Raw genomic sequence first — 11,659 nt, 5'->3', positions numbered from 1 at the left:
ATATAGCTCAGGCATTCATTATTACCTTGGTTGTTTGGTTTGGCACCCAACTGACATTTCCTCTGATCACGGCTCCCAATTCATACCAGATGTCTGGCGTTAGGCTACATCACTCCATGACATATCATCCACAGTCAAACGTGACAGGAGATTCTGTGGTCATGTACAGAACACCCGAATGGTATGTTACCTCCCAGGTACCAGGCTCAGGGACATCTCAGATTGTGTCTACAGTATTTTGGAGGGGGACAGAGAGCAGCCAGATGTCTTGCTACATATTGGTACCAATAACAGAGGAAGGAAAAGCAAAGGGTTCCTGAACAGAGGATTTGGAGAGGCAAGAAGCAGGACCCCCAGGTGAGTAATTTCTGCATTTCTACCTGTGCCACGTGTCAGCGAGGGCAGAAAGAGAATGATTTGGCAGATAAATGCATGGCTGTGAAGCTGATTCAGGGGGCAGAGCTTCAGGTTCTTGGATCGTTGGGATCCCTTCTGGGGGAGGTATGAACTGTACAAAAGTGATGGGTTACACCTGAATCTGAAAGGGACCAATATTCTCACGGGCAAGTTTGTTAGGGTTGTTGGGGAGGGTTTGAACTAATTTGGCAGGGAGGTTGGAACTGGAGTGAAGGGATGGATGGTAAAAAAGCAAAGATAGCATGCAGTCAGACTGATTGGACAAAACTGCAGCCAGCGGGTTGAGTATCAGTTCACTGGAGATGCAGAATCAAAAAGGGTGGCAAATCCAGTACTCAAAGTGATATATCTCAATGCATGAAATAAGGTGGATGATCTTGTTGCGCTATTACAGAGTGTCAGGTATGATGCTGTGGGCATCACTGAATCGTGGCTGAAGGATGGTTGTAGTTGGGAGCTGAATGTCCAATGTTACACGCTGTATTGGAGGGATAAGAAGGTCAACAGAGAAGGTGGCGTGGCTCTGCTGGTAAAGAATGACATCAAATCAGTAGGAGGATGTGACACAGGATCGGAAGATGTTGAATCCTCGTGGGTTGAGTTCAGAAACTGCATGGGTAGAAGAACCCTGACGGCAGTTATATACGGGCCTCCCACCAGTAACTAGGATGTGGACCACAGGAGAGTAGAGCTACTAGGACTTGATGTTTCAATCCCTATGGTAAGTTGGCACTCTCGATGTTGGCAGTGGGTTTGGAGTGGTGACGAGGAGGGAGGGTAGGTATGTCATCGGGGTCATAGTGATCCAGGTGCTTATCAAAGAGAGCAAGCGGGGTCTTCTCCCCACCACTGGTCCAGATTACAAATGGAAATAGAAAAAGTGTTAAAAGGGAAATGTTATGACAGTCATGGGAAATTTTAACATGCAGGTGAATTGGGAAAAATACTGTAGGGTGGTAAAGAATCGCAAGAGAGTGAGTTTGTTGAATGCCTACGAAATAACTTTTTGAAGGAGTTTGCCATTAAGCCTGCTAGGGGATCAGTTATACTGGACTGGATGTTATGTATTGAACTGGAGGCAATTAGGGAGCTTAAGGTAAAAGAACCCTGAGGAGCAGTGATCACAATATGATTGAGTTAAACTTGAAATCTGATAGGAAGAATGTAAAGTCTGACACAGCAGTATTTCAGTGGAGTAAAGGAAATGACAGTGGTATGAGAGAGGAGTTAGCCCAAGTAAATTGGACAGAGAGTCTGGCAGGGATGATAGCAGAGCAGCAATGACATGAGTTTCTGGAAGAAATGAGGAAAGTGCAGGATAGATGTATTCCAAATATGAAGAAATACAGATGGCAAAATAGTACAAACATGGCTGACAAGGGAAATTAAAGCTAATGTAAAAGCAAAAGAGAAGGCATATAACAAAGCAAAAATTAGCAGAAAGATAGAGGATTGGGAAGCTTTTAAAAACCTACAGAACAACTAAAAGAATCATTAGGAGGGAAAAGATAAAATATGAAAGCAAGTTAGCAAGCAATATCAAAGTGGATAATAAATGCTTTTTCAAGTATGTAAGTAAAAAAGCTGAGAATGGACATAGAACCACTAGAAATTGAGGTTTGAGGAACGATGGAGGACAAGGCGATGGTAGTAGATGAACTAAATAAGTATTTTGCATCAGTGTTCACTGTGGAAACACTCACATTGTGCCAGATGTTGAAGGGTGTGAGGTAAGAGAAGTGAATGCAGTTACTATTACAAGGGAGAAGGTGCTCAAAAAGCTGGAAGACTGATGGGTACATAAACCACCTGGACCAGATGAACTGCACCCTAGGGTTCTGAAAGAGGTAGCAATGGAGATTGTGGAGGCATTAGTAATGATCTTTCAAAATCATTGGACTCTGGCATGGTGCTAGAGGAGTGGAGAAGTGCAAATGTCACTCCAATCTTTAAGAAAGAAGGAAGGCAGCAGAATGGAAATTACAGACTAGTTAGCCTGACCTCAGTGGTTGGGAAGATGTTGGAGTCAATTGTTAAGGATGAAGTTATGGAGTACTTGGTGACACAGGATGATAGGACAAAGTCAGCATGATTTCTTTTAGGGAAAATCTTGCCTGACGAACCTGTTGAAATTCTTTAAGGAGATTGCAAGTAGGATAGATAAGAGGGATGTAGTGGATGTTGTATATTTGGACTTTCAGAAGGCTCTTGACAAAGTGCCACCCATGGGGCTACTTACCAAGTTAAGAGCCTATGTAATCATAGGAAAGTTATCAGCATTGGCTGATTGTTAGGAGGCAAGAAGTGGAAATAAAAGGATCCTTTTCTGGTTGGCTGCCAGTGACTAGTGCTGTTCTGCAGGGGTCAGTGTGGGAACGCTTCTTTTTATGCTGCATATCAATGATTTAGATGATGGAATAGATGGCTTTGTTGCCAAGTTTGCAGATGATACGAAGATTGGTGGAGGGGCAGGTAGTGTTTGTTGAGAAAACAAGTAGGCTGCAGAAGGATTTAGACAGATTAGGAGAATGGACAAGGGACTGGCAAATGATATACAATGTTGGAAAATGCATGGTCATGCACTTTGGTAGTAGAAATAAATGTGCACACTATTTTTTAAATGGGGAGAAAATCCAAAAATCAGAGCTACAAAGGGACATGGGAGTCCTTGTGCAGAACACCCGAAAGGTTAATTTGCGGATTGAGTTGGTAGTGAGGAAGGCAAATGCAATGTTAGCATTTATTTCAAGAAATCTAGAATACAAAAGCAGGGATATAATGCTGAGGTTTTATAAGGCACTGGTGAGGCCTCAGTTTGTGTATTATGAACAGTTTTGGGCTCTTAATTGAAGAAAAGATGTGCCGGCTTTGGAGAGGGTTCAGAGGAGGTTCACAAGAATGATTCCAGGGATGAAAGGGTTATCATACAAGGAAAGTTTGATGGCTCTGGGTTTTTTTTCACTGGAATTTAGAAGGACAAGGGGGATCGTACTGAAACCTTTCGAATGGTGAAAGGTCTGGACAGAATAGATGTGGAAAGGATGGTGGGGGAGTCTGGGACAAGAGGGCAAAGCCTTAGGGTAGAGGGGCATCCGTTTAAAACTGAGAAGGGGAGAATTTTTTTTAGCCACTTTGTCACCACGGACAGCTGTAGAGGCCAGGTCGTTGGGTGTATTTAAGGCAGAGATTGATAGGTTCTTGATTGGACACAGCATTAAAGGTTACAGGAAGAAGGCCAGGGAGTGGGGCTGAGGAGGAGGGAAAAGGATCAGCCAAGATTGAATGACAGAGCAGACTCGATGGGCCAAATGGCCTAATTTGGCTCCTATGTCTTGTGGTCTTATGGTGAGTGGTTTCACCACTCCTTAAAGGCTGCTGGAGGGCTTCCTTGAGGATTAAGCAATGGCATGATCACCTCCCCTGGGTGTTGCTGGGGTTCATGGCTCCAAAAGATTACCTGCAGTCGTCTATGGCTGAGTTCATATATGGACAGCCATTACAAGTGCCAGGTGATTTTATTTGTGATATCACACCTGTCTGGTCAGCGTGTCAACAGTGTTCCTCCTCAGTAAAGTCTATTTCTTTACACCTATTCCTACCTCCCATGATGACTTGGGTTCTTGTTAACCAACACTCTGTCTCGTTTGTTTTCATCTGCCATGATGCACACCAACATCTCCTTAGACCCATTGACAATGGTCCATTCTGCATTTTGGAATGGAGAGAAAAGACTTTTTATCTTAGATAGAAGGAGTAAACCTGAATGTATTTCAGTAGATAGTCTTAAACTGGCCCAGCGAGAGTTGGAAGTTTCTGCTACCATGCTCTTGGCATCACAACATGACCATAAATATATCAACATACCTCAGGAGAAGCCAGAGGTACCTATCATTACTCCATGCAAAGTGCGTGAATGCTTGTATTGCCCTAGGTGCAGGCAGGACATGGAGCTGCTTGTGCACTGCTGCAACACTTGCGTGTCTCAGAAGGGGCCAGGCCACTAGTCAAGGGTGCCAATGCCGCAGTAATTGGCGGGGGCCCAATGGAGCTTGTAGGAGTGGAGATCCTAGGCCCCTTCCCCTGTACTGATGCCAGGAACTGCTATGTGCTCGTGCCTATGGATTACGTTATAAAGTGGCCAGAGGTGAAAGTGGTCCCAGATCAGAGCACAACCACCACCACTCAGAGACTTGTGGAGGAAATCTTCTGCCATTTCAGCACCCCTAGTAACTCCACAATGACCAGGGCACAACTTTGAGGCACTTTGAGGCAACTTTGAGGTGTTTGGCAAGGTCTGCGGGTGGCTGGGAATCAGCAAAATACAGACCATCCCCCTTCACCTGTAAAGTGATGGGTTGGTGTAGCATTTTAACCGCAGCCCGGCTAAGCTGCTAATGTGCTTGTCGCAATAAAAACTGCAGTTGAGATAAACAAGCTTTTCATGTCTGTCTTTGTGGACTGAATGCTCACTGCAATACAATAAATTCAATGATAAACTACACACAAAGACTGACAAACAACCAATGTGCAAAAGAAGACTAACTATACTTACAACATAAATATAATAATAAATAAATTAGTAAATAAATAACATTGAGAACATGGGTTGTACTGCCTTTGAAAGTGAGCTCAAAGGTTGTTTTCAGTGATCTGTTCGGTTTTAAAGTAAGTGAAATTATCTACGCTCGTTCAGGAGCCTGATGGTAGAAGGGTAATAACTGTCCCTGAACTTGGTGGTGTGGGAAGTGAGGCCCCTGTGTCTTCTCCCTCTTAGCAACAATGAGAAGAGAGCATGGCCTGGATAGTGGAAATCCTTGAAAATTGATTCTTCGTTCTTGAGGCAATACTTCTTGTCGATGTGCTCGATGGTGGGTGGTGGGGCTTTTCCTTTGATGAACGAGACTGGATCCACCACTTCTTGTAGGCTTTTCCATTCTTGAGCATCAGACTTTCCATACCAGGCCATTATGCGATCAGTCAGGAAACTCTCCACTGCAATGAGGGCTGGATCATGGAACCCCAGTATCTTTCTCCTGTAGTTAAAGAAACAGTTTGTTGCGTTTGCTGATGTTGAGTGAGAAGTCGTTGTAGCACCATTCATTTAGATTTTCAATGTCCCTACATGTTGATTTGGCACCAGCTTTGATTCAGCCGATAAGAGCAGTGTTGTCAGTAAACTAGAATATATCATTGGAGCTACCCTTGGCTTCACAGTCTAAAGTATAAACCGAGTAGAGCAGGGGTTAAGCACACTGCTTTGTGGTAAATCTGTGCTGATGGTGATTGTGGAAAAGATAATCTTGAAGTGGACGTGTGCCAGCAGCAGAAGACCACAAACATACACCCAACAGGAGGTACCTAATAAAGTGGCCACTGAGTGTATTTGTGACACGTACATCGAGACATACAGAGAAATCTGTCGTTTTGCGTCAAATCAAGTCAGATGGGTTGAGAGATCAAAAGTACATCTTTATTGCATGAACACAAGAAATTCTGCAGATACTGGATATCCAGAGCAACACACAAATTCCTGGTTGAACTCAATAGGTCAGGCAGCATCTATAAAAATGAATAAACATCAATGTTCTGGGCCAAGAGGGAAAGAAAGGGGAACACAAGAGAATAAAAAGGAGGGGACAAGGGTAAGGAGGACAATTTCATGTAACTTCTGTTTGGGAGTTTTATAACAGCAGTTCAAAGATGTTCTTCAGTCTGAACTTGTATTCTCGAGCTTTTATATCTTTTGCTCAACAGAAGGGAGGGAAGAATGAATGATCAGGGTGGGAGGACACTCTGATAATATCAGTGGCTTTCAGGTCCTGTGGGTTAGTAGATTAAATGGTCACTGAAAATTGCCGCTCATGGATAGGTATTGGGTAGAATCTCTGGGGGAATTAAGGTGAATCTGTTGTGAGTACCACACTCAGAATGCTGGAAAAACTCAGCAAGTCAGACAGCATCTATGAAAGAAAATGAACAGTTGTTGTTTTGGGCTAAGACCCTTCATCAGGACTGGAAAGGAAGGAAGTGTGGGCCAAAATGAAGCTGAGGGAGGGGAAGGAGTACAAGCTGATAAGTGAACCAGGTGAGGGGAAGGTTGGTGGTTTGGGGAAGGGATTTGATGTAAGAAGCTTGGAGATCATAGGTGAAAGAGTCTCTTAAATGTCCCTACTGTTTCTACTTCTACCACCACACCTGGCAGTGTGTTCCATGCACTCACCACTCTCTATGTCAAAAATCCTTCCTGGTTTCCATCCTATATTTTCTGCTGATCACCTTAAAGTTATGCCTCCTCATATTAGCTCTGGGTGTTAATATTTTATTATCCACTCTATCTCCCTTTGTAACTTTGAGTCTTTAATTTTCTGGCATTTAGAAAATATTCTAAGCCTTTACTCCTTTGACCAAATTGCATGACCATACACTTCCCTACACTAAATTTCATCTGCCATTTTTTTTGCCCATTCTCATCTAAGTCTTCTGCAGACTCTCTGCTTCCTCATTACTACCTGCTCCTCCACCTATCTTTGTGTCATCGTCTGCAAGCTTGCCACAAAGCTATCAAATTCGTCATCCAAATCGTTGACATACAAGACAAGTCGAAGAATGGAACCATCCATGGCACAGTAACGAAGGAGTTTTACAACCTGCTGATGGAGCACGAGATCACCATTATCTTTGAAAACTACAGCAACAAAGAGCAGCTAATGCATGTGGAGAAGCTTAGGGAATTCCTATGGAAGGAACAAAGGGAGAATGTGAGGAAGAAAGAACTCGGGTGTGTTCGTCAAATATCATCGATATGTATGAAGTGAACGAGGAAGGTGAGCCACATCCATCACCTTGAAGTTATGCTGCCAACACTTTGGGGATGTTTTATCACATGACTTGTCACCTCAGAACACAGAACATATACTCAGTGACCACTTTATTAGGTACCTCTAATATCTAATGAAATAACAACAGAGTGTATGTTCATGGTTTTCTGCTACTGTGAGCTATCCACTTCATGGTTCAATGTGTTGTACATTCAGAGATGCTCTTCTGCATACCACTGTTTTAACACGTAGATGTTTCTGTTTCTGTTGCCTTCCTGTCAGCTCGAACTCCTCTCGCCATTCTCCTCTAACCTTTCTCATTAACAAGGCATTTCCACCCGCAGAACTGCTGCTCACTGGAATTTTCTTTGTTTTTGCACCATGATCTGTAAAATCCTGAGACTGTTGTGTGTGAAAATTGCAGGGGATCTGCAGTTTTGGAGATACTCAAACCACCCAGGACAGGCCACCTTTGCCCTCCAGCACACTCAGATTTGTAGACATTGAGCCTTTGACTTCCTCAGCAGACTTGAGTTGGTCTGAAGGGCCTGTTGCTATGCTGTATGACTCTAGGCTCACTAATTGTTGCATCTTAGTTTTGTGATTGTTACAGCAAGTGAAGGAAAAGATCCTGATGAAGGTCAAGAGGGTGAATAACAAGAAGATTATATTGAGGAGAACAACAAGGTCTTGGATGAACATGAGGCTGCTGAAATGCAGGAGGATGCAAGGAAGCAGAACATTAAAGAAAAGGTGGAACCCCTCTCCCTTCCTTTGTTCACCCTCACTGAATTCCTTCTCTCCATTCCTTGCCCACTCATTGTCTCTCTCTTCCTTGCTCATTCATTCACCCAATCACACATTTTCTGACTTGCTCCATCATCCCCTCCCTCACTCCCCCTGCTCATTCTCTCTCCTTCCCTGTCATATTAACTTCCTCTCTCACTCATTCATTCCAAACATTCTTCCTCTTCCCTCACGTATTCACTGGCTTACTCACTCACTTACCCTCGTTGCCTCTCATATTCACTCCCTCCTTTACACGCTTGCTCACTCACCTCGCCCTTCCTTGCTCACTCCCTCATTCATCCTCTCTACCTCCCTCCTTCCATTCATTCACTCCGTCCCTCCCTCCTTCAGTCATTCAGGTTCTTTTATTTCCCACACATACAAGGAAAATATGTTGTTTGTGTTAACAACCAGGGCACCAGGACAGCAGAGCAGTTAACACAACATTATTAAAACTCGGGCATTGGATTTTGGTATTCAATCCTGGCATCCACGGTAATGTGTCTCTATACATTCTCACTGTGGAATGCATGGATTTTCTCTGGGTCCTCTGGTGTCACGTGTAGAGAAAATTAGTGTGAATTTTGTCACTTGTTTCACAACCAACACACCCAAGGATGAAAACAGAGCGTGCCCATAATGTTCAGCAGAACAACACGGAACATAACTTCCAGCAGACTCGTGGATTCCCAAACGTTCTGCCTTCGAATTCCCCAGCGGGCTCACAGAGAGTTGTCCGCGGGTTCTGGAGTCTGAGTTCTATGTTGGTAGGAGGAATGAATTCCAATAACCCCCTGGGTTCCTGAGTTGGTGAGAATGGAGTTCGGCATCCAGTGCTCGCCAGTGACAAGTCCAGAGTTCAAAGGCCTATTGTTTGGTGATCACCGTACCCTTGGATCAAAGCGAAGGATGAAGCTGCGAGGAAGAATCGGGGTTCTGGAAGTTGATGCTTGGAACTAGGGTTCTGGAAGGTCATTTTGTTGAGATCTGTTTTCACTTTGACACGGAAGTCTTTTTCTGTTGATCAGTGTCAAAAAAGCCAAATTAGATCCACTGTGATTCAATGTTGTAAAACAATAAAACATGAAGACTTACAAAGTGGGGGGGGGGGGTGAATACTTTGTATACTCCAGTTTGACCTCAGTGGTTGGGAAGATGTTGGAATCCATTGTTAAGGATGTGGATTTTGAATACTTAGAGGTACATGATAAAATAGGTTGTAGTCAGCATGGTTTCCTCAGAGGAAAATCTTGCCTGGCAAATCGGTTTTGATGGCTTTATGGCCGAGTCTGCGGACAATATGAAGATAAGTAGAGGGGCGTGTAGTTTTGAGGAAGTAGAGAGGCTAGAAAGTGGCTGATGGAACGGTGTCCAGAAGTGTATGGTCATGTACTTCGGTAGAAGAAATAAGAGGGGACACAATTTTCTAAATGGAGGGAAGTCTGAGGCACAAAGAAACTCTCACCACACCCTTTTGAAAACAAAGTACTACCTCTGACATCAATCACATAACAATATGCCCGTTCTGTTGTTGTTGTTGAACTGGGAAGTGTGGCATCTTCTGGCTCTCGTACTCCCTGCCTGATGGTAGCATTAAGGGAGTGGACTTGATGGTGTCGATATTGGTCCCTGACCTTGACCTCGAAAAGACGATTGAGAACCCTCCTTTGTGGAGCCAAATTCAACAGGTCATCACTGGGGTTGGAGGTGTGCACCATATTCAGGGTGGACTCTTCGAGGGCCTTTCTCAATGACCCCTCCCATTTCACACCCCTGCTGCTAAGGGGGCTGACAAGTGTGAGGTAATGTATTTTGGGAGCTGAAATTGTGATAGAACTTGGCGTAAATGGCACAGGCCTCAGGAGCATTGACGTACAGAAGGATGTCAAGGTGCAAATCCAATGCTCCCTGACACAGGTGGAGAGGATGGTGAAGAAGTCGATATGCTTGCTTTCATAGCCAAGGCATTGAGTGTAAATTCTGGCTGTCATGTTCCTGACTGGCTCTCTCATCACCTCACCCAGCATACTTTTCTCCCTTCAGGACCACCTTCCTTCACTCCATCCTCCACCACTCAAAACACACTCGCACAATGAAATGGATACACACTCAGAAGCACAAAAACAAATGCATACCGACAGACACCCACAAGATTCTTGACTCAAAATTGTTTAATGTTGTTTCCTGCACATAGGTGTAAAGGAGAACAAGATATTTGAAACTCCAGATCTGATGTAGCACACAAAAACATAAAAAAATAGAGAACATAGTAATCATTAAAAATACAATAACATAAATACATTAGATAGCTTATATACATAGTTTGATTGTACATCCGGAAATTGATGCTGGGCTGTCATTATCAGGTGACTGACAAGAAATAATAAAGTAGTGGTGGAGTGAGTGAGTGGAGGTGTTGAATAGCCTGACTGCTTGGGGAAAGTGAGAGTTTTTGAGACTGGCATTTATTGAATCAAACACACACATTCGAATGGATACACACCCATAGAGATACCCATGCATTCACACTCACACGCACACCCTGCACCCTCTTATCTGAGTCCCTGACTCTCCCAGTTCTCACACCCTCTCACTATTGCCAATTCACAGGGAAGAGAGGCTTCTGTAATGTATTAACACCCCCAATCGCTGGTTATGAACGGGACTCTAACCAGCCCTGATTCCCTGGATACCCACCCAGAGTTTGCCTGTACATTCCCCATCCCTCCCCAACCGCCCTTGCCTAATAGCAATGCAGTTCCTGATCGGTTCGCATGTACAACTTCAAGGAGCTTTGTTCAGGCCCAAACTGTCTGGTACCATGCAGAACAGTAACCCAGGTTATTGTTTCATTGTATTGTAATCACCACAGATATCAACACCCTCGTTACTTAGAGGTGGTATTGAAATGAGTTTTTAAATATTTTCTCATTTTCTCTCTCTCAATGACATAGACACACATTCCCTCCTTTCATTCCATTACCCATCCTTCCTTTTCTTCTCCCACTCCCACACTCTGTCCTCCCCACACTCCCGCTGGTTCTTCTCCCCACCCTCCTCCTCCTGCCCTCCTTCCACAATGCCTGCAGTGGCCCTCAACTTTCAGACCGCTGGGCAGGAGATGGGCATCTGCCAGAGTAAATTTCGAGACAATGGTTTTGCTGGTTATAACCTGAAGCCATAGTACCTGAGGGAGAGAAAGACAAAATTTGACTCAAGGAACATCCAGACGGGACCCTGGCTGAACCGAAAGAAACAGTACGTGTGCTAAGAGCAGGAAATGGATAAACTCTGAGTGTTTGAATATTGATTGATGAATATTACTGAATATTGGTGATGAACATTGATCATACACTTTTGATGGCGTCAACTGAGAAACTTCATGACTGAACCTCAAGTGCTGGAAATCATTGTCTGTATTTTGTCCAGAAGTTAATTAGCCTGTAAATAGGCAGAGTTTTGCTCTAATCTCAGACAAACGTATCTTCATTTTCAAAGTACTATTAGCTTCACTGCAGTGGGAAGGGATTTCTAACCTGGGACTTTCATACCATTCAAGAAAACAACACAAACATGAAAAAAAATCTACAACTGCTGGGAATCCAAAGCAACTCACACAAAATGCTGGCGGACTC

The sequence above is a fragment of the Mobula birostris genome, chromosome 1, assembly GCF_030028105.1.
Source record: "Mobula birostris isolate sMobBir1 chromosome 1, sMobBir1.hap1, whole genome shotgun sequence".
NCBI lineage: Eukaryota > Metazoa > Chordata > Chondrichthyes > Myliobatiformes > Myliobatidae > Mobula > Mobula birostris.
Note: the sequence above shows the minus strand (reverse complement) of the source record.